This window comes from Hyperoodon ampullatus (genome assembly GCF_949752795.1).
Source record: "Hyperoodon ampullatus genome assembly, chromosome: 19".
In the NCBI taxonomy this organism is placed as follows: domain Eukaryota; kingdom Metazoa; phylum Chordata; class Mammalia; order Artiodactyla; family Ziphiidae; genus Hyperoodon; species Hyperoodon ampullatus.
Genome location: NC_136932.1, coordinates 23,829,112 through 23,854,944, shown reverse-complemented (window position 1 = coordinate 23,854,944; position 25,833 = coordinate 23,829,112). Strand labels below are relative to the sequence as shown.

At 40.1% G+C, this 25,833-nt stretch overlaps 1 pseudogene across 1 annotated transcript; it reads right to left on the bottom strand.

Annotated features, from left to right (window-relative positions):
• Positions 1 to 983: 983 nt before the first annotated feature.
• Positions 984 to 22,047, bottom strand: LOC307067887 (ATP-binding cassette sub-family A member 10-like; annotated as a pseudogene). The gene is made up of 17 exons: positions 21,876 to 22,047; positions 21,423 to 21,526; positions 19,223 to 19,438; positions 14,849 to 14,990; positions 14,325 to 14,431; positions 12,819 to 13,216; positions 12,201 to 12,769; positions 10,441 to 10,520; positions 9,615 to 9,735; positions 8,609 to 8,737; positions 6,979 to 7,157; positions 6,640 to 6,715; positions 6,484 to 6,578; positions 5,815 to 5,936; positions 5,477 to 5,622; positions 2,116 to 2,195; positions 984 to 1,201 (listed from the first exon to the last, which is right to left on the bottom strand). The product of its transcript is annotated as an ATP-binding cassette sub-family A member 10-like (transcript).
• Between the last annotated feature and the right edge of the window lie 3,786 nt (positions 22,048 to 25,833).

The window sequence follows — 25,833 nt, the reverse complement described above, 5'->3', positions numbered from 1 at the left end:
AAAGTTCATGAACTATTAAGTGAAAAAATATAAAAAACTACTGTGCTCACTGATGTCAACTTTGAAAAAGTACTCACAAAAAGCACGTTGAATATAGGTCAGCCAAAATATTTACTGTGGTGTTTTACTACAGATTACTGTTATCTTCATCCGTATAATTTCTATATATCCTGAAATTAGCAAATATTTATTTTATCAACAGAATACATAATAATTGGGCTTCCCTGGTGGCGCAGTGGTTGAGAGTCCGCCTGCGGATGCAGGGGACATGGGTCCGGGAGGATCCCACATGCCGCAGAGCGGCTGGGCCCGTGAGCCATGGCCGCTGTGCCTGCGCGTCCAGAGCCTGTGCTCCACAACGGGAGGGGCCGCAACAGTGAGAGGCCCGCGTATCGCAAAAAACAACAACAACAACAAAAACAACAACAACAAAAAACATAATAATTATATCTAAAGGTTATACTGTGTAATTTCATCTATCAGCTTATTAGATCTTCTGACAGTCCATGTCACATTAAGTTGGTCTTTAAGCAAATCATGCTTTAAAAAGATGATATACTTAAAGTTTAGGTTTAAAAAAGCCTACAGTGTTTTATTTGTAAAATGTGCTCGGCGGTCAGTCTTACTGATAATAACAAAAAACTTGTCTAACATTATGTGATTTTTGAATGAATGTTAAGCACAAAATAGGCCTATATTAGTGATTAATATAATGTCTGGTTACGTTAATTTTGTCTGCTACCTTTTCCTATCTTTGCCTCTTCCCTCCATTCTAAAATTTTAAAAACCACTTAAAACCTTAATCACTATTGGATGTTTAAACTACTGAATGTTTTGTTAATTGCAGTAATAACGAAAGATTATTCTAGAATTATGGAAACTAAGAATGTAGTAAGACCTAAAATCTAATATTAGGAGATTCAGGGTTTTAAGGCTCTTCCTGCAGGAGAAGTTTCCATCTAACTCTTGTATCAACTTCATCATCAAAATTTCCCAGCTCCTGCTCTTTGGAGAGTTCTAAGAATACCTAAGTAGGAGAAAATAAATAAGGAAACGAAAATGTCAAGGTGTTTCTGAAAGATGGTTGCACCCAGAGATTCACACAAAGTTTACCTGGATTGATGCTCTCTGGTTTAAAAACTCACCTGTTCCCAGGTAGCCTGAGAGAGGCTGTATTCTTCCAGGTCAAAGGTCTGTTTCACTGCATTTAATGGGACTGACATTAGTGGCTCACAAATTTTTCACCAAAAGTATTTTCAAAGTAGGCAACATAAACGGTGACTTCAAATCCATGAGGTACTTTAAGATATAGGCCAACTAATTAAATTTTCTTGAAGGATAAATTAGAATGCTGATACGGATAATCAAAAGATAGCAATACATTCATGTATAAATTACCTGTAAGCTTTCTTGTTAAGGAGTACCTTGTGTCCTATTATTTCAGTATTTAGCCTTTTGATTCTCTGCACATGTATGTTTTGGACTCCAGATCAATTGTTGGGTATTGCTTTAGTCTACATTTATAAAACCATGGAGTATACTCCATGCTGGTCCCCTTTTAATGAATCCCATGCTTCTTACATGTCAAGACCTCGTAAGTATCTAGCGTGCACTCTAGTCAATGTCTCTGGAACTAGTTCAGAACCCCCTCATCAATCCTGACTTCTAATCCCTCTGTATTTTCCATGTAGTTCCAGCACTAATATAAACAAATGGATCAATGGGGTAAAAGAGAGTATTGACAGATTGAGTCCATGGTCCATAGTCTTGCTCCTTGAGCCTCTGACTTTGACAAACATGGAGATGCCAGAAGCTCTCCTTGGTGTTCTTTGGGCTATCACGCTGATAATTATGCTCCAACAGTATGCAATGGAAGCAGGACAGAATATTCTGACTTATTTGCAGCTGGGTTTCCTCATTAGCAGAGGGAAAATCAGTTGGAGGAAAGCCAAGTCAAGGGGCACCAATACATTCCCTTCAAAATTTTTAAGACTATTCCACTGGAAATTTTCCAAGGTTTGATTGATGTTGTAAGTTTTCTACTTGAAGTTATCTAATATGTATTCCACGTGAAAATATGCACCGTACATTAAGTCTTAATATGTCTAAACTTACCTGCCTCTAATTTGGAAAAGGCCTGAGATAGAGGGTGAACATCCTCGACAGGTAATTTATATGCCATCATGGAGGAATACCTGGGAGGAGGAGAGAGTGAGGGTTACTGTGTTTTTTTTGTTTGTTTTTTTACATCTTTATTGGGGTATAATTGCTTTACAATGGTGTGTTAGTTTCTGTTTTATAACAAAGTGAATCAGTTATACATGTACATATGTCCCCATATCTCTTCCCTCTTGCATCTCCCTCCCTCCCTCCCTCCCTATCCCACCCCTCTAGGTGGTCACAAAGCACCGAGCTGATCTCCCTGTGCTATGCAGCTGCTTCCCACTAGCTATTTTACATTTGGTAGTGTATATATGTTCATGCCACTCTCTCACTTTGTCACAGCTTACCCTTCCCCCTCCCCATATCCTCAAGTCCATTCTCTAGTAGGTCTGTGTCTTTATTCCTGTCTTACCCCTAGGTTCTTCATGACATTTTTTTTTCTTAAATTCCATATATATGTGTTAGCATATGGTATTTGTCTTTCTCTTTCTGACTTACTTCACTCTGTATGACAGACTCTAGGTCCATCCACCTCATTACAAATAGCTCAATTTCGTTTCTTTTTATGGCTGAGTAATATTCCATTGTATATATGTGCCACATCTTCTTTATCCATTCATCTGTCGATAGACACTTAGGTTGCTTCCATGTCCTGGCTATTGTAAATAGTGCTGCAGTGAACATTTTGGTACATGACTCTTTTTGAATTATGGTTTTCTCAGGGTATATGCCCAGTAGTGGGATTGCTGGGTCATATGGTAATTCTATTTGTAGTTTTTTAAGGAACCTCCATACTGTTCTCCATAGTGGCTGTACCAATTCACATTCCTACTGTGCTTTAATGTTACAATATTGGAAAGAACTTGACAGCTAAAATAACCAAATTTTTCAAAAAGTTTCCTTTAGGGACTTCCCTGGTGGTCCAGTGGCTAAGACTCCATGCTCCCGATGCAGGGGGTCTGAGTTCGATCCCTGGTCAGGGAACTAGATCCCACATGCTGCAACTAAGAGTTCGCATGCTGCAACTGAAGATCCCGAATGTCACTACGAAGATCCTGCATGCTGCAACTAAGACCCAGCACAGCCAAATAAATAAAAAAGTCTCCTTTAAATAAAAAGGTAAATAGTTTAAATTTGATAAAGCATGAATCTGAGCCAAAATATTTGTCTTTAGTCATAAAAATTTGATTACAACAAAAATCTGATTGTCCCAAATTTAATGTCCAAGATAAATTCTTAAAAATAGCTCTGATAATCTTTCTTACTCAGCCTGTGGTATCTTTCTTTTGTGTTATAGTTCTTACTCTCAAAAGCCCATCTTTCTATGCTCCCTGGGACCTTTTTATCAAATTATTTTCTCTGCATTTAATTTTCAATCTCTTATACAAGAATTAAAACCTGTTGAACTCTCTCCTATTAAAAAAATTCTTTCTTGACCTCTAGCCCTCCCCCCTCCAAATAAGCTCATCCAGGACCACCATGTTGCACAATTCAATGAACATTCTTTGGTCCTTATTTTTTAGACTTCTCAAAAGAATTAAATAAAATTGTACACACCCTCCTTAAAACTCTCTCTCTTCCTCTCTCTCTCTCTCAGAGCTTCTTTTATAATTTTCCTTCTAACTTTCTAGACCAGCTCTGTTTAATATGTTAGCTAATAGCTACACATGGTTATTTACATCTAAACTCGCTAAAATAAATAAAATTTAAAATCTGAAGTGCTCACTAGCCACATGTGGGTATTGGCTGCCATACTGGACAGCACAGATATAGGACATTTCCATCATCACAGAAATTCTCTTGTTCAGGGCTGTTCCAGACATGCTTTGCACACTTTAGTATTTGTCCTTATGGTTGCTGCTGAGGTGGTGGCAGTTTCCCCTTCAATCCACTCTCAATACTGAGAGTTCCTGGGGTCCATGCTAGACCCTCTCCCCTTTCCATCTCTTTTTTGACCTTATCCATTCTCCTAGCTTAATGGGCTTATATCTGTGTGTTAAAGATGCCCCACTTTGTTTATTGACAGACCTGATCTCTCAATGACCTTTCCCTTCTCTTCTGAGCTATAGGCCTACATCTTTGTATATTGGCATCTCCATTTGGATATCTCTTTATACATCATGGATATAAGCTTTCTTTCCATCCAATGCATGTAGAGCTCATTCTTGACTTAGATTCTTTTTTTTTTAATTAAGTAATTAATTAATTTATTTATGGCTGTGTTGGGTCTTAGTTTCTGTGCGAGGGCTTTCTCTAGTTGTGGCAAGCGGGGGCCACTCTTCATTGCGGTGCGCAGGCCTCTCACTGTCGCGGCCTCTCTTGTTGTGGAGCACAAGCTCCAGACACGCAGGCTCAGTAGTTGTGGCTCACGGGCCTAGCTGCTCCGCCGCATGTGGGATCTTCCCAGCCCAGGGCTCGAACCCGTGTCCCCTGCACTGGCAGGCAGACTCTCAACCACTGCGCCACCAGGGAAGCCCTGATTTAGATTCTTTACACGTGACGTTTTCTCAAAAGAGTGACTCTTATCCCCATTCTTCGACTGGCCAAACCCTGCTCAGTCTTAAAGTCCTACCTTAATGTCATTTCCTCATTTGCATCTTCATTTGCTTAACACCCTTGCCTCACAAAGAAAGCAAGCACCATAAGAACCTTGTCTATTTACTGACTACTCTATACACAGTCTCCAGCACATGGTGGGTGCTCGGTAAATATTGTTTTCAAAAATGAGTAGAAGTAGTATATAAGAAAACTGTACATCTTTCAGTTAAATTCAACCTTATTCTGCTATTCACGTGGATTTGGTTATCCTTACTTGTAACTCATAGCTGACCTCATACAACTTTAAAGGAACCGTTGGGAGGATCAAATAATTTATAATCAATTAATTTAGGATAGAGTCAATCTTTCTGAAGCATGCGAGGCTATTTGAACTCTTGGTGCAATTTTATATTTGATAAAATGCTATAGGCTGATACAGAATTTTCATTGTCTATTTAAAACACCATTAAATTGATGGGTATATTTGTTTGTACTTCCTAACTCTGTCATTCCACCATTTACACACACACACACACACACACACACACACACACACACACACACATACTCCATGCATCTATTCTCAGTATGAAACACTCACTGAAAATAACTTTTCAATTGCTGTCTTTCTTCTGTACTTCCTAGTGACCCCCAAACAACTTGTTTCATAATAAACAAGCAGCTGAGGCTTTCTTCCTGTCCGGACCAGTGTAAGACTAAGCCATGCGTGCTGGAAAGTCCTTACACCTGTCACCCAAGCCAAAAGCATCCTCACCTTTCCTGCCGAGCAGCCTGTGGAAAAAGCTTCAGAATCTCTGTGTGGAGAGGCCCCACCTGGGTGAGTTCCTTTACTTTTACTTCTAGTAAATAATCTTTACCAAACTTGCTTTGCTTTTCAGATGTTGAATGGAACCAATACAACTAGTCCAGGGAAGAGAAAGAAGAGCTGAAAGAAAAAAATACGTGGCTCTTCATTTCTCCCTCAATTGCAGATGCAGAGGAAGGTGTCTGATCATAGATCAAGGAGCTAAGAAGCATCAGCTGTTCACAGTGAACAGACACTCTCTCTACAGGAACTTGGGGGTCGAGTGCTGGCTCTGGACGGGCACCCACCTCAGCCTTCCGGATACCACGACAACCACGAAGTCACACATGGCCTCGGCCTTGGCCGCGTAGTGGGTGGTCAGGAGGGCATCCCCCTCTCAGTGTGTTTAACAATGGCCCGAATCGCCAGCCTAAAGATGAAGTAGGGATTGTTTGAAAGTAATTTGGGAAAAATAGATGAATGGGAATGAAAAAGAAGCCTAAACAGAAAATGTTTGATTTGGTTACAAGAAAAAAGAAATCTTTGCTCTAGAGAGAAAGAAGAAAAATTGTACCACATTACGTAATTATATCATCACATCAATAGGCCTCACAGAATGAAAAGTAGATGCCTGAAAATTGAGTAAAATAGTGTTTGTTAAAAAAAAAAAGTTGAAGTACAGAGAAACACCACATTGTAGGATTTTCAATAACTGAAAAATAAAACAGAAGAAGAATGAGGCAGGGGGAAGAGCAGCAAGAGAAAGAAAATTCAGTCGAATACATTCCAGAGGCCACGTGGTTCTTAAAATGTCTATTTTTCCTCCCCTGAGAATTCTGAATACTGTATCAAGTTTCACTGAATCAAGTAATAGAGGGTGTGGGCCTTAAAGGTTAATGGAGCAAGACTAAAAACTAAATGAGTCATCACTGTAGACTTATACTATCGACTTGGGCACTTCACATGAAGCCCCTCACCACATGTGCAGCTGCCCCTCAGGGTCCATCCCTGTCGATGGCTCGTCCTGAAGCGCCACCGCTGGGCTCCCCAGGATGCTCAGCGCGAAGCACAGCTGGAACGAGAGGAACCACGTCTGGCACCGACCTGGGGGTGGACCCCAAGCCCCGTCCTACCTTTCCCTTCACTCCCACGGAAAGGCCTTGAGGGGAGCTTCAGCTATAGTCCTGCAGCTTCAGTGTGTCCACCAACCTGCAGGAAACACTGATATGTCCCTACCTAACACACTGCAGGTAACCCTAGCATTTTCAATCTGAAAAGAGTACACTAAGCCCCATTCACATTGTCCCAAATAATAAATCTTATGATTGGGTTCTTATTCAGATTTTCAACCACTTTATGTGCCTGAAAAGTAAAGACATTGTTCATCAGCTCCTTTCCATATTTAATGAGCAAGTTCTATATCCCTCCCTTCCTCCAGCTACAAATAGTGTGGAGGAGGCTTCTCTCTGTACCTTGAAATACTAAGAGCAGCATTCTCTTCGCCCAGTCCTTTCACTGCCGAACACAACTCCAGGTGTTCTTTGACTGTAAGATGGGGCCACAAGGAGTTCTCCTGGGGACAGTACCCCAAACACCTGATGACATCATCTTCCTGTTGCTTCCGAGGTGTTCTGCTGCCATTTAAAACCACCTACATCGAACACTGAATGTCAGATTCACATCTGGCTTTCACTCCAATCCTCCTCCTTCTAAGGGAGATAAAAACGGCCATTCAGCTGCAATCTTTTTTGAGCATGCAAGAGATATTTTATAAATTCTTTCATCTGTTTATCCTTCTTATTTAAAAAAAATCATTTCATGCTGGAGAGGGTGTGGAGAAAAGGGAACCCTCCTGCACTGTTTGTGGGGATGCAAGTTGGTGCAGCCACTGTGGAGAAGTTTGGAGGTTCCTCAGAAAATGAAAAATAGAGCTACCATATGATCCTGCAATCCCACTCCTGAGTGTATGTCTGGAGAAAACTCTAATTCAAAAAGATACATGCATCCCAGTGTTCACTGCAGCACTATTTACAATAGCCAGCACATGGAAGCAGCCTAAATGTCCATTGACAGATGAATGGATAAGGAAGGTGTGGTATATTTATACAAAGGAGTATTACTCAGCCATAAAAAGAACGAAATAATGCTATCTGCAGCAACATGGATGGACCTAGAGATTCTCATATTGAGTGCAGTCAGACAGAGAAAGACAAATATATGATATTGCTTATATGTGGAATCTACAAAAAGGCTACAAATGAACTTATCTACAAAATAGAAACAGACTCATAGACATAGAGAACAGACATGTAGTTGCCAAGGGGTAGCAGGGCATGGAGAGGGGTGGACTGGGAGTTTGGGGTTGGCAGGTGCAAACTATTACATTTAGGATGGATAAACAACAAGGTCCTACTGTAGAGCACAGGGAACTATATCCAATCTCCTGGGATAAACCATAATGGAGAAGAATATTTAAAAAAGAGCGTCTGTAGGTGTAACACTGAGTCACTGCTGTACAGCAGAAACCAGCACAACACTGCACATCAACTATACTTCAATAAAAGAAAATCATTTGACTGACTGCTCGGAACACTGATATTTAAGAGGACATCTCCCCTGGCCATGAGCTTGGCCCCCTCCCATGCCATGTACCCCTCCCACGGTGGGCTTTGTTTCTCCAGCTATCATTTTAATAGATGTACTTCTCCCAGCTCCATTGTGTCCCAGCAAGCCCAACGCTTCACGTGGGGAAAGGTTCCCCATCACTATTTGTACTGTAGAGGTCAACTAACCTAAAATCACTTAGCTCAGGAACGTTTTGAAACAAAATAACATTTCAAAGTACACCTTCATCATTTTCTATATTACGGAAAGACTTTGGATTTACACCAGAGAATTTGGTCTTCTGGATCCAAAATCGGTTGGTTTTCTTGCCATTTGATTTGAGACAGGATTTGGAAGTAAAAACGTTTCTCTGCTGACATGTCAAGTGGTTTTCTAATCACATGTTAACCAAGATATATGAACAGACTCAAAGAAGGGAAAATTATTTCCTTCATAGTCCTAAGTAAAGAGAATAAAGAACATTCTAATAGAGGAAACATTATTGAAACCTTTGTCAACACAGAAGGAAACATTCCAAACGGCTCTTTTCTTCCTTCTTGTTGAAAAGCAACTTTTCTTTTTCTCTTTGTATTCCTTGTGTAAACAGCTTGCCATTATTACTGGTTTCTGAAAAACATGAGAAAGCATGATTTTCCTGTTAAGTGTCACATATTTTGTGCACTCATGTTTTATCTTTCATTTCCTAGGCTATGAATTTAACCAGATTTTGTGCTAATAGTAATTCAGCCTCTTTTTTCAAATAAAACACCCAAATGTATGTTTATGAACGAGGACTTCTCTGTCAACTCCTTCTAAAAGTAATTCCTAATCAAATATATTCCCTTTTTGTTATGCTAACCTTGCCTTTTGCATTAACTCCATGTCTAGCCCATTTGTTATTGATTTTCATACAGGGTAAATTCACTTGCTCTTTTTCATACGTTATTTAGAGTTGTTGACATTTCAATATATTGCAAAATGAAATTGAAACTCTTGAAAAAGATGTGGGATTTTGTTAAAAGCTGATAAAAAATATAAGAATTCTTGAATTGTACTGATGAATGAGGATTAAAACCCACAAAGTAATGGAAGAAGAGAAAATTAAAGGAGTGATGACAGGGTAAATACTCCCAAAGATAATGATTTGAATATGACCTACACATGGAAGTATTACAGAAACAAAAGCAAATTTTCACGCTAAAACCAACAGTTTGGGTTTCCCTGGTGGCGCAGTGGTTGAGAGTCCGCCTGCTGATGCAGGGGACACGGGTTCATGCCCCGGTCCGGGAAGATCCCACATGCCGCAGAGCGGCTGGGCCCGTGAGCCATGGCCGCTAAGCCTGCATGTCCGGAGCCTGTGCTCTGCAACGGGAGAGGCCACAACAGTGAGAGGCCCGCGTACCGTAAAAAAAAACAAAAAAAAAAAAACCAAACAGTTTATCCACTCTACAGGACAAGCTAACTATCCCATTATTTCATCAGGGGTTGAGTCACTTGTTTTCACCTCATCCAAGTGGGAAGTAGCGAGTGCACTTGCAGTTTTCACTCGTTCAGTTTGAACATCTTCATCTTCTTCTTCTGGCTCTTCTGGATTTGGATAATTTTCACTTCTTCTTGGAGAGATTCTACAGAGAAAATCAAATAACATTAAAATGAAATTCTATCTGTAGAGTAGCTACCAAGAGAATGTTGCTTCCATTATTAACTCATTATTCTTTGCTTTAAGAGAATATAAATGATTAATTTATTACCTACAAGGTTCCCCTGGACAGTAATAACCCACTCAAGTAGCCAAGTCCCGTGAAATACTCTTTGACCATTTATTCTCTTTAAAACCTTTTATCCCATCGGTCAACCAGCTCTCTAAATTCTCTCAAATACAGACTTATCAGTCTTTTTAGTCTGTTTGCATCCAGATCATCATCACACTACATCATAAATGATCACCTTAACTGGCTTCTCTTGCCTTTTCAAAACATTTCACAACAAACTCATTTTTCATTATTGTGTCTTCTACTCAGAGACCTATACTTGCCACAAGCAGGAGAAAAACAAGCTTTGATGCTTAACCACTGCATATATAGTTCACAAGATAAATACTCAACTTGCCTAAAATCAGTAAGATCCATGACTTAGAAACTATGTATCACTGCATTCAGTGTAATCCCCATTTTTTTGTTTTTATTTTTGTTTTGTTTTTTCAGAATAACACTGTCCAGTGGGCTTAGCCAAGAGGTGGATAGTAAATCCATCCTAATAAAATGATGTTCAATGTACTGCTGTAAACATTAAATATTTAAATTATATTCAGATGTTAATGTTCTCCCAACCTGAAAACTGGATCTTTCCTCATTGTTTCTTTTCCATACTTCATTTCCAGACACCTTATAACAAAAAGGAAACTGATGCTCTAAAGGTACGGCTAAAGGCAAAGAAAAAAAATAGAATTAGCGTCGTTATGGGACTCAAACTCCATGGGTAATATATGCCTTCTGCCATAGAAGATTTTATCATTTTCTTATAAATTTGATACAAATCTTAAAAAATACTTCTCACATGGAGACGTTTATTCAAACCAACCCATATATGTGCTGCCTACAAGAGACTCACTTCAGATCTAAAGACACACACAAACTGTAAGTAAGGGGATGGAAAAAGGTATTCCATGCAAATGGAAATGAAAAGAAAGCTGGGGTAGCACTACTTATATCAGACAAAATAGACTTTAAAACAAAGACTGTAATAGGAGACAAAGAAGGACATTACATCATGATAAACGGACTGATCCAATAAGAAGATATAACAATTGTAAATATATATGCATCCAACATAGGAGCACCTCAATACATAAAGTAAATATTAACAGACATAAAAGGAGAAATTGACAGTAATACAATAATAGTATGCGGGGGGGCTCCCCTGGTGGTTCAGTGGTTAAGAATCCGCCTGCCAATGCAGGGGACACGGGTTCGAGCCTGGTCCCCACATGCCACGGAGCAACTAAGCCCGTGCACCACAACTACTAAACCTGAGTTCTAGAGCCCGCAAGCCACAACTACTGAGCCCAAGTGCTACAACTACTGAAGCCCACGCGCCTAGAGCCCGTGCTCCGCAACAAGAGAAGCCACTGCAATGAGACGCCTGCGCACCGCAACAAAGAATAGACCCCACTCGCTGCAACTAGGGAAAGCCCGCGCGCAGCAATGAAGACCCAATGCAGACATAAATAAATAAATAAATAAATTATTTTTTAAAAAAATAAAAATAACAGTAGGAGAATTTAATGTCACACTTATATCAATGGACAGATCATCCAGGCATAAAATCAATAAGGAAACACTGGTCTTAAATGACATAGTAGACCAGATGGACTTAATAGATATGTGTAAAAAAATTCCATCCCAAAGCAGCAGAATACATTCTTTTCAAGTGCACATGGAACATTCTCGGAATAGAGCTCATGTCAGGCCAAAAAACAAGCCTTGGTAAATTTAAGAAAATCATATCAAGCATCTTTTCCAGCCACAACTCTATGAGACTAGAAATCAACTATAAGAAAAAAACTGCAAAAAGCACAAACATGTGGAAGCTAAACAAAATGCTACTAAACAACCACTGGGTTACTGAAGAAATCAAAGAGAAAATGAAAAAATACGTGGAGAAAATCAAAGAAATGAAAACAAAAACACAACGATCCAAAATCTATGGGACACAGCAAAACCAGTTCTAGGAGGTAAGTTTATAGGGATACTAGCTTACCTAAGGAAACAAGAAAACTCTCAAATAAAAAACTTAGTCGTACACCAAAAGGAGCTAGAGAAAGAACAAACAAAACCCAAAATTAGTAGAAGGAGACAAATCATAAAGATCAGAGCAGAAATAAATGAAATAGAGACTGCTAAAAACAGAAAAAGATCAAGGAGAGTAAGAGCTGGTTCTTAGAAAAGAGAGATGAAATTGAGAAATCTTTAAGCGGAAGCATGAAGAAAAAGTGAGAGTTCACAGCGGCAGAGCACGAGGATGTGGAGCTCCTGCCCCACAAACACATCACATCACACCTACCTGGGGAGCCGCTCTCACGGAAAAGCACCTGGAAATCGGAAGAGGAACTCGTGTACAACCAGAGCTGCAGGGGAGACGTCCACACAGCTGAGCAGGGCCGAGGACAGGCGCACGGTCGGCACCTCCGCCCCCGCAGGGCGTGATGTGCAGAGAAGGCTCGCACCGGGGTCCCTGGCCCGGGGGAGCGAGTGGGTCCAGCCACAGGCTGGGGTCCTGGGGTCCTCCGCAGAGGAGACAGGCCCCCTCGGCTGCTGGGGGAACCGCAGGCACAGACAGAGGGGCAGGGACGCCTGACTCCACTCACAAGGAGGGCCGCGCGCGGGCCCGCCCACAGCCAGGGCCAAGGGAGCTTCGCGCCCGCAGCTGCCGCCTCCCCGCCGCCCTCACTCCCGACGGAGCCAGCCCCGCGGCCCCCGTCGCTCCACACCGCAGCTGGGCCAGCCGGGCCCTTGGAACAAGCCGCGGCTGCCGGCGCAGAGACAGCCGGGCGCCCGGGCACCAGCGCGCACGCAGGGAAGGCGCGCCCCGGGAGGAGAGGTGCGGATCCGGCAGCCCCAGCCCAGGAACGCGCGGGCCCCAGCCGCTCCACGGCCCAGCCTTGCCCCAGACCGGGGTGGGAGGGGGCGTGGAGGACGCAACCTCGGGCCGCATCCCGGCAGCGCCGCGGCCGCGCGCGCGCGCGGCGGCACATCAGCCCTCCGCGAGCGCGGGCGCCTCACCTGCTGCGGCGAGCCCCGCTCTGGGGCAGGGGGCGCACCGAAGGGGAGCGGAGCCCGACTGAGCCCACCCTCAGGGCTGCAGCCGCCGCAGCCGGGGGACAGACCCCATCCCTGACAGGGTGGCAAGAGCCACCGAGCGGAGAGGAGGTCCCGTCTCACGTCCTGCACAGGCAGAGCCCCTGACTCCAAGCACACCCCCTGCGAAGGTGGCAGAGGCCAGGACACTCCGAGGAAGACGTGGCTCGTGTCCAAAGCGAAAACTGCCCTCGCACCAGAGACGCCGGGCACACGGCCTACACAGGGGCGCTCCCACGGCGAAACAGCCCTTCAAGACCACAACAGGCAAGGGTTTCCCCTAAATTCATAGAGACAGAGAAAGGCGGAGGAACTACTCCCAATCAAAAGAGCAAGAGAAATCCCCTGAAAGAACACATGATGAAACGGAGCTCCCCAGTCTGCCAGACCCGGGGTTCAAAAAGGTGGGAATAAAAATGCAAACTGAATTAAGAAAGATTCTCTGTAGAAACAGAAACCTCTGTAACCAGGAACTAGAAACTATAAGGATGAAGCAATCAAAAGATAGATAATTCAACTTCTGAGACAAAAAGCAATCTAGAAGCAATGAATAGCCAACTAAATGGCACAGAGAAAGAATAAATGAACTGGAAGATAGAATAATGGAAATCACACGATCATGGACAGCAAGGGGTTTGTCTGTTGTGTTAGCCAGAGTTTTACATTTTAATGAATATACGTCCCAATCAAACAGCTGTATAACTTGAGCATTTATTAATGGTCAGTAACAAATGACGACATATGGAACGTCTTTGCATATACTGACAAAATAGGAAGAACACACATTCAATATACAAACACCCGTGTGAAAATGTATATAATTTTATAAATTTATGAATTTATAAAAATTTTGGAAATTTTCTCCCTTCTTAAACTTTTCTGCCATTAAGAGAAAACAAGAAGTCTGTAATCCATTGTGTATCCCCGTTCTGCCTCATTTACTATAATGCACGGAAATAATATTTATATTTTGTTTCAGCATCTTTTCCCAGTATAAAATTCCACTTACTTTTTTCTCTTTATTCTTCATTATTCAAGTTATCTTATTTCTTTAATCCATATTTAAAAGATTTTTGGTCACATAGCACCTTTGATATTTCTTATAAACCACCTCAAATTGTCTTGGGATACATATATCAGCAATGTATAGTAATAGTGATAATAATAGCAATCTAGTCTTTAGAATTTCTGGTATATATTATACTGTCAATTACTCTATATAGAAATATACCTTCAGGTTTTACGACCATTACATTTGATTGTAGAATACAGTAAGAGCAAGTATTGGGGGGATATTTAAATTTCCCATTCTTTGAATAAGAGCAAGCATATCACATGGTTATAAATCCTATATATACAGGTAGAAATATTTTCTTACTATTGAGATTGTTAGGAGAATGATTTCATCAATTACACTTTTTCCATTGTCCTGACTTTCGGAGTTTCCCTTATACATAGAGGACAACTGTTGAAGAAAAACAAGGGTTATGTGAAAGTTTCTTTGCATTATGAATATAACATTTTTACATTAAATATGCCTATATTGTCCTTGATGGTCCATGGGTCACTAGGGAATATTCCGTGAAATGGGATAAGACTTGTTCTATGACACTAAAGTCTGTTGTGAGCTGACACCCTTCAGAAAACCAGGGCTATCTGAAGGAAGAGAGAAAAGTTCCAGTGGGTATATTTTTTCCTTTGAGAATCTTGAATAGGAATATTCATCCATTTCTCACATTGACAAAAACTTTCTCAAAACATAGAGAAACCAGAATACAAAACAAGTAGCTCTAGACTACCAGTATCCTGAAGAAATACTATTTTTTGCTCATATATCTGAGACCTGAAACAGGATGAGAGATACATGTTTTTGACAACTCACCAAAGACAGGCCATACAGGATAAAAAGTATGCATATCACCATGAAGCCAGTAATGACTACAATTTGGATAAATGTTACAACCAGAGCCATAAAAATGGACATGATGAAGATGAAGCCAGCATACATCAATGCCCAGGAGAGCCTATGGTAGAAACAAAGGATTAATTCAGAATGTCGCACAATAGTTCAGAGTATATATTGCAAAATATTTCAGTGTACACATTCTGCAAACCAATAGACTAGAGTCAAATTTACTATAAAATGTGGCTACGTACATTCTAGCTATGTGATCAGGGGCAAGTTTTTTATCTTTTCTCACCTCATTTGTAAAATGGGGTTAATTGTGATAGCTATCTCCTATGGTTGTTTCAAGGATTCAAGGAAATAATGCACATGAAGACTTCAGCCTAGCAATTATTATCATTATTTTTACAAATACAGAATAAATTTTAAAATTAATATAATTACATATAATTTGGTTTTAGTCAAGTGACTATATAAATGTCAAGGGAAAAATAATAATCTCACCTTTAAACTCCCTTTAACTAAACTTCCTTATATAATTGTTCTGAACATTTAATTGAAATCTCTCCGGTTTAAGTAAAGCCCATTTTCATTTTTTTTATCCTTATATGGCTTTGGACATTAGCCACTCAGCATATGTTTTTAAGAATCAGAATACAGCAGTGCTGCTAAGACGCACAAAACTATAATAAAGCAAAAGGTGTCATGGGGGTTAAAGGTGTACAGCAGTGATTCTATATCACAGTAGTCAAGGCTGGTTGTTTCTGACAATCTGTGGAAATAGATGGAAAGAGATGTTTTAAACAGGACAATGACTTCACTTTTAAAAACTGACCTTCCATGAAAACACTGATAAACTGCAAAGTTCCCTCTGGATTTATATAGGGTTTTCAGCGTAAGTGTGAAACTTTATACAGATAATGCATTTGGAAGTCTTTTATAAACTTTTGGGTAGCACAGAAAAGTAAGTTGTTATTACTATCACAAGTAAACAGCATTTTTCTGTGCACTAACAGTAAGCTTAAAGGATCACAGTTTTCCTAACTCTCCCAAGTTCTCAGTACTTAATTTGAAATTTAAAAAATCTTTTACAAATCCAAATACATAACAATCTTATTCAGTTGATTTTGAAGATAAGGTAAATCTTTCATCTATGAAGATATCTATTCCTATTAATTAAAGGTATTTTTTGAAAAAGTGAGCCACAGATTGAGGTAAAAAGAGCGTGGAATATAAAGATTAGTTAAGAAGAAAAGAAATGAGAAAAAGTGGACAAATTTCATGTTCACTGAATTTATAAGAACATCAGGTATATGTAAATATATAAATAAAGGCATAAACCAAGTCAAACACAATTATTTTCTATAATCCATACAAAATGGCATGTCCATTCTGGAAAACAGTTCTGCAGTTTTTTATGAAACTAAACTACCTTACAACCCAGCAATCATACGGGTAGACATTTATCCCAGAGAAATGAAAACTTCTGTTCATATAAATACCTGGATGAGAACATCCATAGGAGCTTTATTTGTAATAGCCCCAAACTGGAAACAACCCACATCTCCTTCAAAGGTTGAAGGGTTAAACAAACTGACAGTCAGTCATCCCATGGAACAGTATTCAGCAATAAAAAGCAACAAACCACTGATAAATGCAGCAACTTGGATCAATTGCCAGGGAATTGTGCTGAGTGAAAAAACCAGCCCCCAAAGGTTACGTACTACATGACCCCATTTATAAAGCATTCTTGAAATACTGAAATTATAGAAGCGGGGAACAGATCAGTGGTTGCCAGGGGATCGGGGGCAGGGAAGAGAGAGTGGAATGTGGCTGTACTCACAGGACCGTTCTGTATCTAACTGTACAGATGTCCATAATGTGGCCATGACTACAATGCTTTTACTAGATAGTATCTTTGGGGGAAATCTGGTAAAGGGCACATGGAGTCTCTCTAATTATTTCTTACAACTGAACATGAATCTGCTCAAAATAAAAGTGTTTAACTGGAAAATACTGTAGTTACTTGTAGAATGATGGCTAAATCGTGTTTAAAAAGAAAAAAGTATAATATGTACCTTGTCACTATAGATACAGTACAACTATAAAAAACTGAGGGATTGGAGAGAGCATAGGTAAAAAAAGTATTTTTTTGTTATTATATTGAAGTAATACTATTAATGTTGTGAGACTGTTGTATGTGTATTTCTGGATAAAACAAATGAATAATTAGGGATATTTTAATTTTAATATTCTCTGTATTTCTCCTGGAGAACCAGAATTCTCAGTGCATCTAAAAAAAGATACAGTTCTAATATGGAGGAAGTTAAGTAAAAACCCTATAGTACTATGTTTGAACTGTGTCAGTATGAATTTATAAGACATCTTTAATGTGTGTGTGTTAGTCTATATATAAAATTTAGAATACACAGTTAGTCTCTGTCTGTCTGCTGAGAAGCCTAGAAACAATGACCAATCTCACAGCAAAGAATATTTCATTCACACAGTGGTCTTGAAATGTTTTCCAACTATAAGAAACTGGGGCATCTTGTCACACAAAATAGCAAGGAAACTCTCAAAATAAAAGAAAACAAACAAACAAACTCAGAAACCAACCTGAAGCAGCTCCCTTTGGCCAAAGATGGAACAACTGGAGTTTCAATAAGAATAATTACAGTGGATTGAAACCTAATGTTTAAAACTTGTTCATCTTTCAAGGATTTTAGGGAAACAGTTAATTATCTTAAAAACTAATACAGGGGAAAATGGAGCAAAAAATTTGTTTTTAACCCTTGTTTTATCATTTTTTCCCTATTCCACCCTCTTTTAAAAAAAAATTAGCCCCAATAGGAGCTAATCTTAATTCATGTATATTCAAACCAAATTCTCTCAATTGTTAAGGTTCATAGAACTGAAAGTACTAGAATTTCATATAAGAGAAATGTACAGTTGCAAAGGGATTACTATAAATAATTTCATGATCTATTCACAATGTTTTATACAAGAAATTACTCTCAAGATTCTTTGGGAGTTCTGCATTCTTTGGATTAAATATATTATAGCAAAATTTATGCCTGATCAGGAAGAATGTGGAAGAAGTTAAAACGTATAAGAATTTTATAAGAAATATATCATGGGACTTCCCTGGTGACACAGTGGTTAAGAATCCGCATGCCAATGCAGCAGATACGGGTTTGAGCCCTGGTCCAGGAAGATTCCACGTGCCGCGGAGCAACTAAGCCCGTGCGCCACAACTACTGAGCCTGTGCTCTAGAGCCCGTGAGCCACAACTACTGAGACCGTGAGCCACAACTACTGAGCCCACGTGCCTAGAGCCCGTGCTCCGCAACAAGAGAAGCCACTGCATTGAGAAGCCCGTGCACCGCAACGAAGAGTAGCCCCCGCTCACCGCAACTAGAGAAAGCCCACGCTCAGCAACGAAGACCCAACGTGACCAAAGATAAATAAATAAATTTATATATATGCACACAAAAGAAAGAAATATATCAGTTTTACCTTAATACCTAGGATGCCTGCATCTGGTAATGGGGTTCTCTTGGAAGTTAAATTGTCAAAGCCACACTTTTTATGCATATTGCTTATTTTTAAAATCTCTATTTCTTGTCTTTGAAGAGAAAGAGGGGTAAAGAGCATATTTACGCAAACACCCTCCCCAGTAACTAATGCAATATTAACTGAATTTTAAAAATCTCTAGCCAGTGCAAACCCTGCTACCTTGGACAGTTCTGTATCAGGAAAACTTTCTGCTGCTAACTGATACATGCATCACATTTTTTTTTTCTTCAACTCGGGGAAGCATAAGCACAATCCTTACTTATTTTCTACTGCTATTAAAATCTAATACAGGGGGGGCTTCCCTGGTGGCGCAGTGGTTGAGAGTCCGCCTGCCGATGCAGGGGACACGGGTTCGTGCCCCGGTCCGGGAAGATCCCACGTGCCGTGGAGCGTCTGGGCCCGTGAGCCATGGCCGCTGAGCCTGCGCGTCCGGAGCCTGTGCTCCGCAACGGGAGAGGCCACAACAGTGAGAGGCCCGCATACCGAAAAAAAAAAAAAAAATCTAATACAGGGAATTCCCTGGTGGTCCAGTGGTTAAGACTCCACGCCTCCACTGCAGGGGGCACAGGTTCGATCCCTGGTCAGGGAACTAAGATCCCACATGCCACGTGGTGCAGCCAAAACAAACAAATTAATTAATTAATTTAAAAAAAATCTTAAACAAGTGAGGTCATTAAATTGAACGCATGCAAAAACAACTCGTAAATGTATCTCATTTCTTTATAACCTAATGAGTTTCCCAATGTATTAATGTGTAATACACAGGTAACTTACCAGAAGGACGACTCTGGGAGACCCATCACTGTCATCTTAAATTTTTTTCATTCCTCTGTAATGTTTAATGATGTATACAAAAGGGGAGAAATAAACTACACAAATAAAAATAAACCATTCAATTGTAGTTTCTTCCTTAGAAATGAAAGGGGGTATCCTCATATTTATTCCAATAACTGATGTCAACTCTTCCATCACAGAACGATTTGTTGTGACCTAAATTGGGTTGTTAACAAACAAATGCATTATGTTAACTACAGAAGAAATACACAAGAAAACCATATTTTGTTTCTTTCCATTTTCATATAGAAGCATTTACATATTTCTATCAGCTTTTTAAAAATATGGTGAGATTCATAAAAAGGAATGAAATGGTGACATTTGCAGAGATGTGGATGGACCTAGAGATAGTCATAGACAGTGAAGTAAGTCAGAAGAAGAAAAACAAATATCATATAATATTGCTTACATGTGGAATCTAGAAAAATGGTACAGATGAACTTATTTGCAAAGCAGAAATACAGTCACAAATGTAGAGAACAAACTTATGGTTACTAAGGGGGGAAGGAGAGGTGGGACAAATTGGGAGCTTGGGATTGACATATATCCACTACTATATATAAAATAGATAACTAATGAGAACCTACTGTATAGCACAGGGAACTCTACTCAGTGCTCAGTGCTTCCCTAAATGGGAAGGAAATCCACAAAAGAGGGGATATATGTATACATATAACTGATTCACTTTGCTGTATAGGAGAAAGTAACACAACATTGTAAAGTAACTATACTCCAATAAAAAATTAATTTTAAATGTTAAAAATTTTTTTAAAAATATGGTGTGTTAGACAGATAGATAGATAGATGGATGAGGCTGGAGGAATAAATTACTCTCACAGTTCAGGCAAGAGATGCTAACGTCTTGGACAAGTGCTGGTGGCAGAGCTGAAGAGAAGTATGTAGATTTGAGCTTAGAATTAACAGGGCTGGATGAGAGACGGGATGTGATGGGTGAAGCAGAGGAAGTGATCTCTGATAATTCCCCAGTTAAGTGCATGGCTTTGGCATTCACTGAGATAGAGAAAAAAATTTTAAAGACTCAGTCACATTTAGAGAAAAACACCCACATTCAGTTTGGAACATACTAGCTTGAATTGCTTATGGGGCATCAGAGTAAACAGTCAGCTACTTGGGACTACAGTAGAACAAACCTTGTCCACCACCCGTGTTTGCAAATAAAGTTTTATTGGAACCAGTCAAGCACATTGGTTTATGGCTGCTTTCACATTACAACAGCAGAGCTGAGTATTTGCAACAGAGACCGTCTGGCCCCCAGAGCCTAGAATATTTGCTATCTGGTCCTTTACAGGAAAAGTCTGCTGGTCAACAAGTTGAAGCAGGGTTCCTGGAGTTACCATCATGTGAATTGTAATTAACTTTATGTAAATGGATGACATTGTGTAGAGAAAGTATATAGGGTGGAGAAATATGCCTTGGATAGAACCTTGTGGAACTACAGATTGAAAGAGGTGGGAGTGTAACGATGGATAAGATTGCAAGAAGACTGAGAAGGAATGGCTAGAAAAGTGAAAGAAAGCCAGGTGAATGCTGATATTTAGTTAAAAGATCAAGTAAGACAAGGAAGGAAACTGTCACTTGTTGATTGACATGAGAGTTGTTACTGACCTCAGAAAAATTCCTTTTGGTGGTGTGGTGGGAATAGAAATGATAATGAGTTGAGTCGAGCCTTAAGTGAAGGCAATCCTTTCAAGAAGTGGAGATGTTACAGGGAAGGAGAGTATTTGCTTGAGGAGGAAACATGGATGAGAGAAGGTTTTGGTAATAAGGGAAGAAACGGATAATTTTAAATACTGAAGAGAAGTATCTAGTTGAAAGGGGGAAGCTGAAGAAAGATGACACAAAAGGGAAAATCTGTTGTGCAACTTTCCTGATAGAGTTGAAGGGATAATGTTTCCAGCCTTTGAACTGAGGAAAAGGGTGAGTGTAGAGAGGAGTACGGCCATAGTTTGTCAGGGTTTGTGTTGGGAAGTTGGGGAGTGTTCCCATCTTACAGGTTCTATTTCCTGTGAGAATGAGAGGCAAAGCATCATCTCCTAAGAGTGTAGGGGTAGAGGGTGGGAGAGGAGGGAGAGACTACAAGTGAGGGAAAGGATACAGAAGATTTAAAATAGGCAGTTACTTCTATAATTGCAGCATTAATTGCGGTTTGAAAAGCCACAAACCCTCTTTGCCAGTATGTTGTCAAGGAACAAAAAATTTCATCACGCATAGCCCAACAATGTTCTTTAAAGAGGAAGAAAAACATTCCCATCATTATGCACTGGAAACAATTAATGGAATTAAAACATTAACTTTGGCTCTAAAGTGAAACATCTAAATGTCTGCTCCAAGTCCATGGTTACACAATCTAGAGCATTTCTAAAGCACTCTGCAAAACTGGAAGAAAGAAGAATATTATTAAATGGTTGCCACAGTAGTGAGACTCATTCTGTAACAAAAACTTACCATTAAGTTCAGGAACAAAAAGTACATTACTTCCTTTCTTGATTTTATTAATTTTTCTATCAGTCATTCCCAATAGGGGATTCGATGAAGTAGCAAAAAAGATTGGAATCAATTCTCATGTAGTTACCTGAGTATTCAAAGTGTTCTCTCATAACTGGGATTCTATGTCCCCAACTGAACTTCGGCCAATATGAGTAAGTATCATTAAACACACTTCCCACCATTTTAGAGTAGTTTTTTGCAAGTACTATGTCCATGGTTTCTTCATCAGGGGTCCCAACGATTGTTCTTCCTGCCATGTGTAAAAAAATATAATTAATCATATGAACTTATTACTAGAGGACAGAAAACCAAGTTGCAATTGTTTAGGTTTCCCATAAAATTATTGGTGTTATATACTATCCCAAAAAGGTGCCTCTAAGTTAAGGGCTGAAAGTCTTTCCTATTGTTTTTGTTTGTTTGTTTTGTTTTTTTTTGCGGTACGCGGGCCTCTCACTGTTGTGGCTTCTCCCGTTGTGGAGCACAGGCTCCAGACGCGCAGGCTCAGCGGCCATGGCTCACGGGCCCAGCCGCTCTGCGGCATGTGGGATCCTTCCGGACCGGGGCACGAACCCGTGTCCCCTGCATCGGCAGGCGGACTCTCAACCACTGCACCACCAGGGAAGCCCCTTCCTATTATTTTAAGTTCAGTGTGAATACGTGAGAAGCTGTTAATGATACACCATTGACCCTCAACGGTGGAGGTTTCAACTGCACGGGTCCCCTGATACGTGCATTTTTTTCAAAAGTAACTGCATTACTACACTACCCAGGAATCAGTTGAATCTGAGGAGGCAGAACGGGGGGTGGAGGAACCTCAGATGCTGAGGAAACACAGATACAGGGGGCCGACTATAAATTGCTTGGATTTTCGACTTCCTGGAGGGTGGGCTCCCCTAAACCCCCTGTTGTTCATGGGTCAACTGTATTGTTTTTAAAAAACCAACTGGCAGCGTATTTTTTAGTGTAATCATAATCCCCATTTAAGTAAATAAAAACTGAGTTTGTGTGCCTATGTGCATAGAGTAATATATGTCTATATATGTGACCATGTGTATGTTTGTGTGCATACTATCCAAAAAAGATACACACAAATTTATAGGGAAGGAAGTGGTGGCTAGGATGAAGGCAAAAGCTCTCATTTTTTGCTTCATACAAGTTTATATTGCTTAACTTTTTTAGGCTGGCTATTACTTTGGTAATTAAAATAATTTTAAAATTAGAAAGAAAAAGTATTTTAAATAACCAATAAAAATACTTGAGAATTTGGTGGGGTTTTTCCCTGCCAAGATTAGAAACTGACTTCTATCATGTGAAAATAGTGTGCCAGTAGAAATAAATTGCATGCAAAGAACCAGAGTACAAAAATCAGAAGTAAAGTTAGAACCCACAGAGATTTTTTAGAGTCAAGGACACTAACTTAAGAATTAAGCTCATACAACATTTACAATGAATGAGTTTACAATCTGCAGAAGCAATCCGCCCAACAGGTGGTTATTAAGTCCGCTAATAATTTACGAAGTCCAATTTATGGCCTCCTTTTTAATACTTTTTTATATTTGCATGTTTTATGTCCTAACATTTTTACTCCTTTTAGCACAGTGTTTAAATCTCATGCAGGGTGATGTCTACGTGAAGAAACAGATACTCATTTTCACAGGGCAGCTGCATCTTTCAAAACTACTCCGCCTTCCCAACATAGAGTAAAAGGCTGTGAAACTTTTATGAGGACAATGCAAATTTCACTGATTTTTCTCTAGAGGTTATACAAATCCTGTCAAGGTCAGAACAGCAAGAGTTAGAAGAATACAGACCGAGACGGTGAAAGAGGCGCTGTGACCAGGCTGCGCTGGCCTGGTAGCTGGCATTGGGTGTTTCTATAAGAAAAGGAGAGAGTCCGATGAGCCCTGAGACTCGGGGCTGGAAGCAGCAGATGGCTTGCTGCGTGCAGCAGAGACTAGTCCCTGAGGCTCTTGTAAATGCTTCCGGAGTTACAAAGAGATGAAGTCAGGGACCACACGGAGAATGCACGGAGCGCCAGGTCTGGGCAGAATCCACACTGGGCAGGAGAGCCCGTGCCCAGCGTGGGTAAGCGAGGCGTGCAGAAGTCAGGGTTCCAGAAGCTGCAATGAAGAAAAAAAGAACGGGGCAAAGTGGCCAGGGGTAAAGTGTGCAGTCATCTTGCATAGGGTCCAACCTTGTTTTCCTGCTCCAACCTTACTTTTTGGAGCATGCAACATACACACAATAATAATGACTCACGGGCTTCCCTAGTGGCGCAGTGGTTGAGAGTCCGCCTGCCGATGCAGGGCACACGGGTTCGTGCCCCGGTCCGGGAAGATCCTGCGTGCCGCGGAGCGGCTGGGCCCATGAGCCATGGCCGCTGAGCCTGCGTCCGGTGTCTGTGCTCCGCAACGGGAGAGGCCACAGCAGCGAGAGGCCCGCGTACAGCAAAAAAAAAAAAAAAAAAAAAAAAGAAGTAAGTATGTCAGATACATACAGATGAAAAGCAGAAACATCGGTTAGCTAGTATGATTGGAGTATATGATATGCGTAGAATCATGATGGGTAACAGGGATCCTTCTGTGTTTTCAATTTAAAATTCCAGAGATGATCATTTGGTATCACAGCTCTGGTGACTTAAACGCATTTGAATAAATGTTGATGTTATATACAAATTACAATGTTTAGAGAACTTGCTGGATTTCCTTTTTTTGATAAAAAAAAAATCATCTCTAAATTCTAACGTGAGAAAGTGTCTAAGGAAAAACACCCATCTTCATGAAAAAGAACCCACAGGGAGAAGCAACTTGCCCTAACGCACACACATTCCCAAGAAGTTAAACTGTGCAAATTCTCAGACGGCCAACCTGAGAAGTGTAAATCTGACACTCAACAGTATTAATTATATTTACACACACTTCTGAGTCTACCTTCCATTTTACTATCATGCTAAAATACTATTTTACTGAGTTTAAAAAATTAAATCACTCCTTAGGTCTACAATATAAAATACAGAATAATTTAGAAATATCAGAACAAGATAATAACTTAACAATGTCCGTCAAGATGCTTGGCACTGGCTATGCCCTTTGTGCCTTAATTACCTTATACAGAGTAAAAGGTAAAAACAACAAGTTTGACTTACTGTCAGGAAAATAGGAGTGAGGAACTGAGAAGCACCTTTGATTCACTGGTTTCTTTTTGTCCAGAAGAACAGTTAAGAATCCTTCAAGGACTTTTCCACAAATGTTTGCCTCTTTTAAAGCTGTTTTCATTCAGTTTGGCTTCTGAAAACAGGCCATGGTCTGTGTGCAAAAAGCCTGCCAAACACATTTTTACTTGATAAGTTGTTCTTTTTCCCAGGTCTTTCTTCTAGTCCAGTTGTGCCACAGGAAGGATGCAGCTGTGGATTGGTCCCTAAGTGTGTGTCATGTGGTATTTGTTTATTACTCTACCTTTCTGGCATATGCAAAAAAGTGATCAGATTCAAAAAAGGAGAACAAAACCCCCAGTTCTGAGTAAGTCTATATTAACTTTGAATGATTAAAAATTCAACAGCCATGACAAGAAAGAGCAGATTCAAAAGAAAGGACGTTGAACAGAGAAAGAAAGTGAGGATCTCAGAAATCAGAGTAATTTAACACGAGAAAACTTTACCGAAGACTTCACTGCAGTTCAGTTAAGTGGTTCTTTGTACTGACTGATTCCTATGTGCTAGAAGGTATGCTAAGGGTTTAAAAGGAATTATTTTATTTACCCTCAAAGCAAAGCTGTGAAGTTGGTACTATATTTGTACACAGTTCACAGATTCGAAATGCGAGACTGAAAGTCGAAGTAATTTGCAGATGCTCAAATAAAGGCAGAGCCAATATGTGAGTCCAGAGCAGTGTCTGGACTCCAAACCCACACACTCTTAGCTACCACTGTGAAAATTACGCTAATAAAAACAACGATATCTAACATTCGTTTAAATAGCTTAATAGTTTAGACTTGATGGGCAGAATATATATATATATATATTTAGCTACAAATGCTGGACGTTC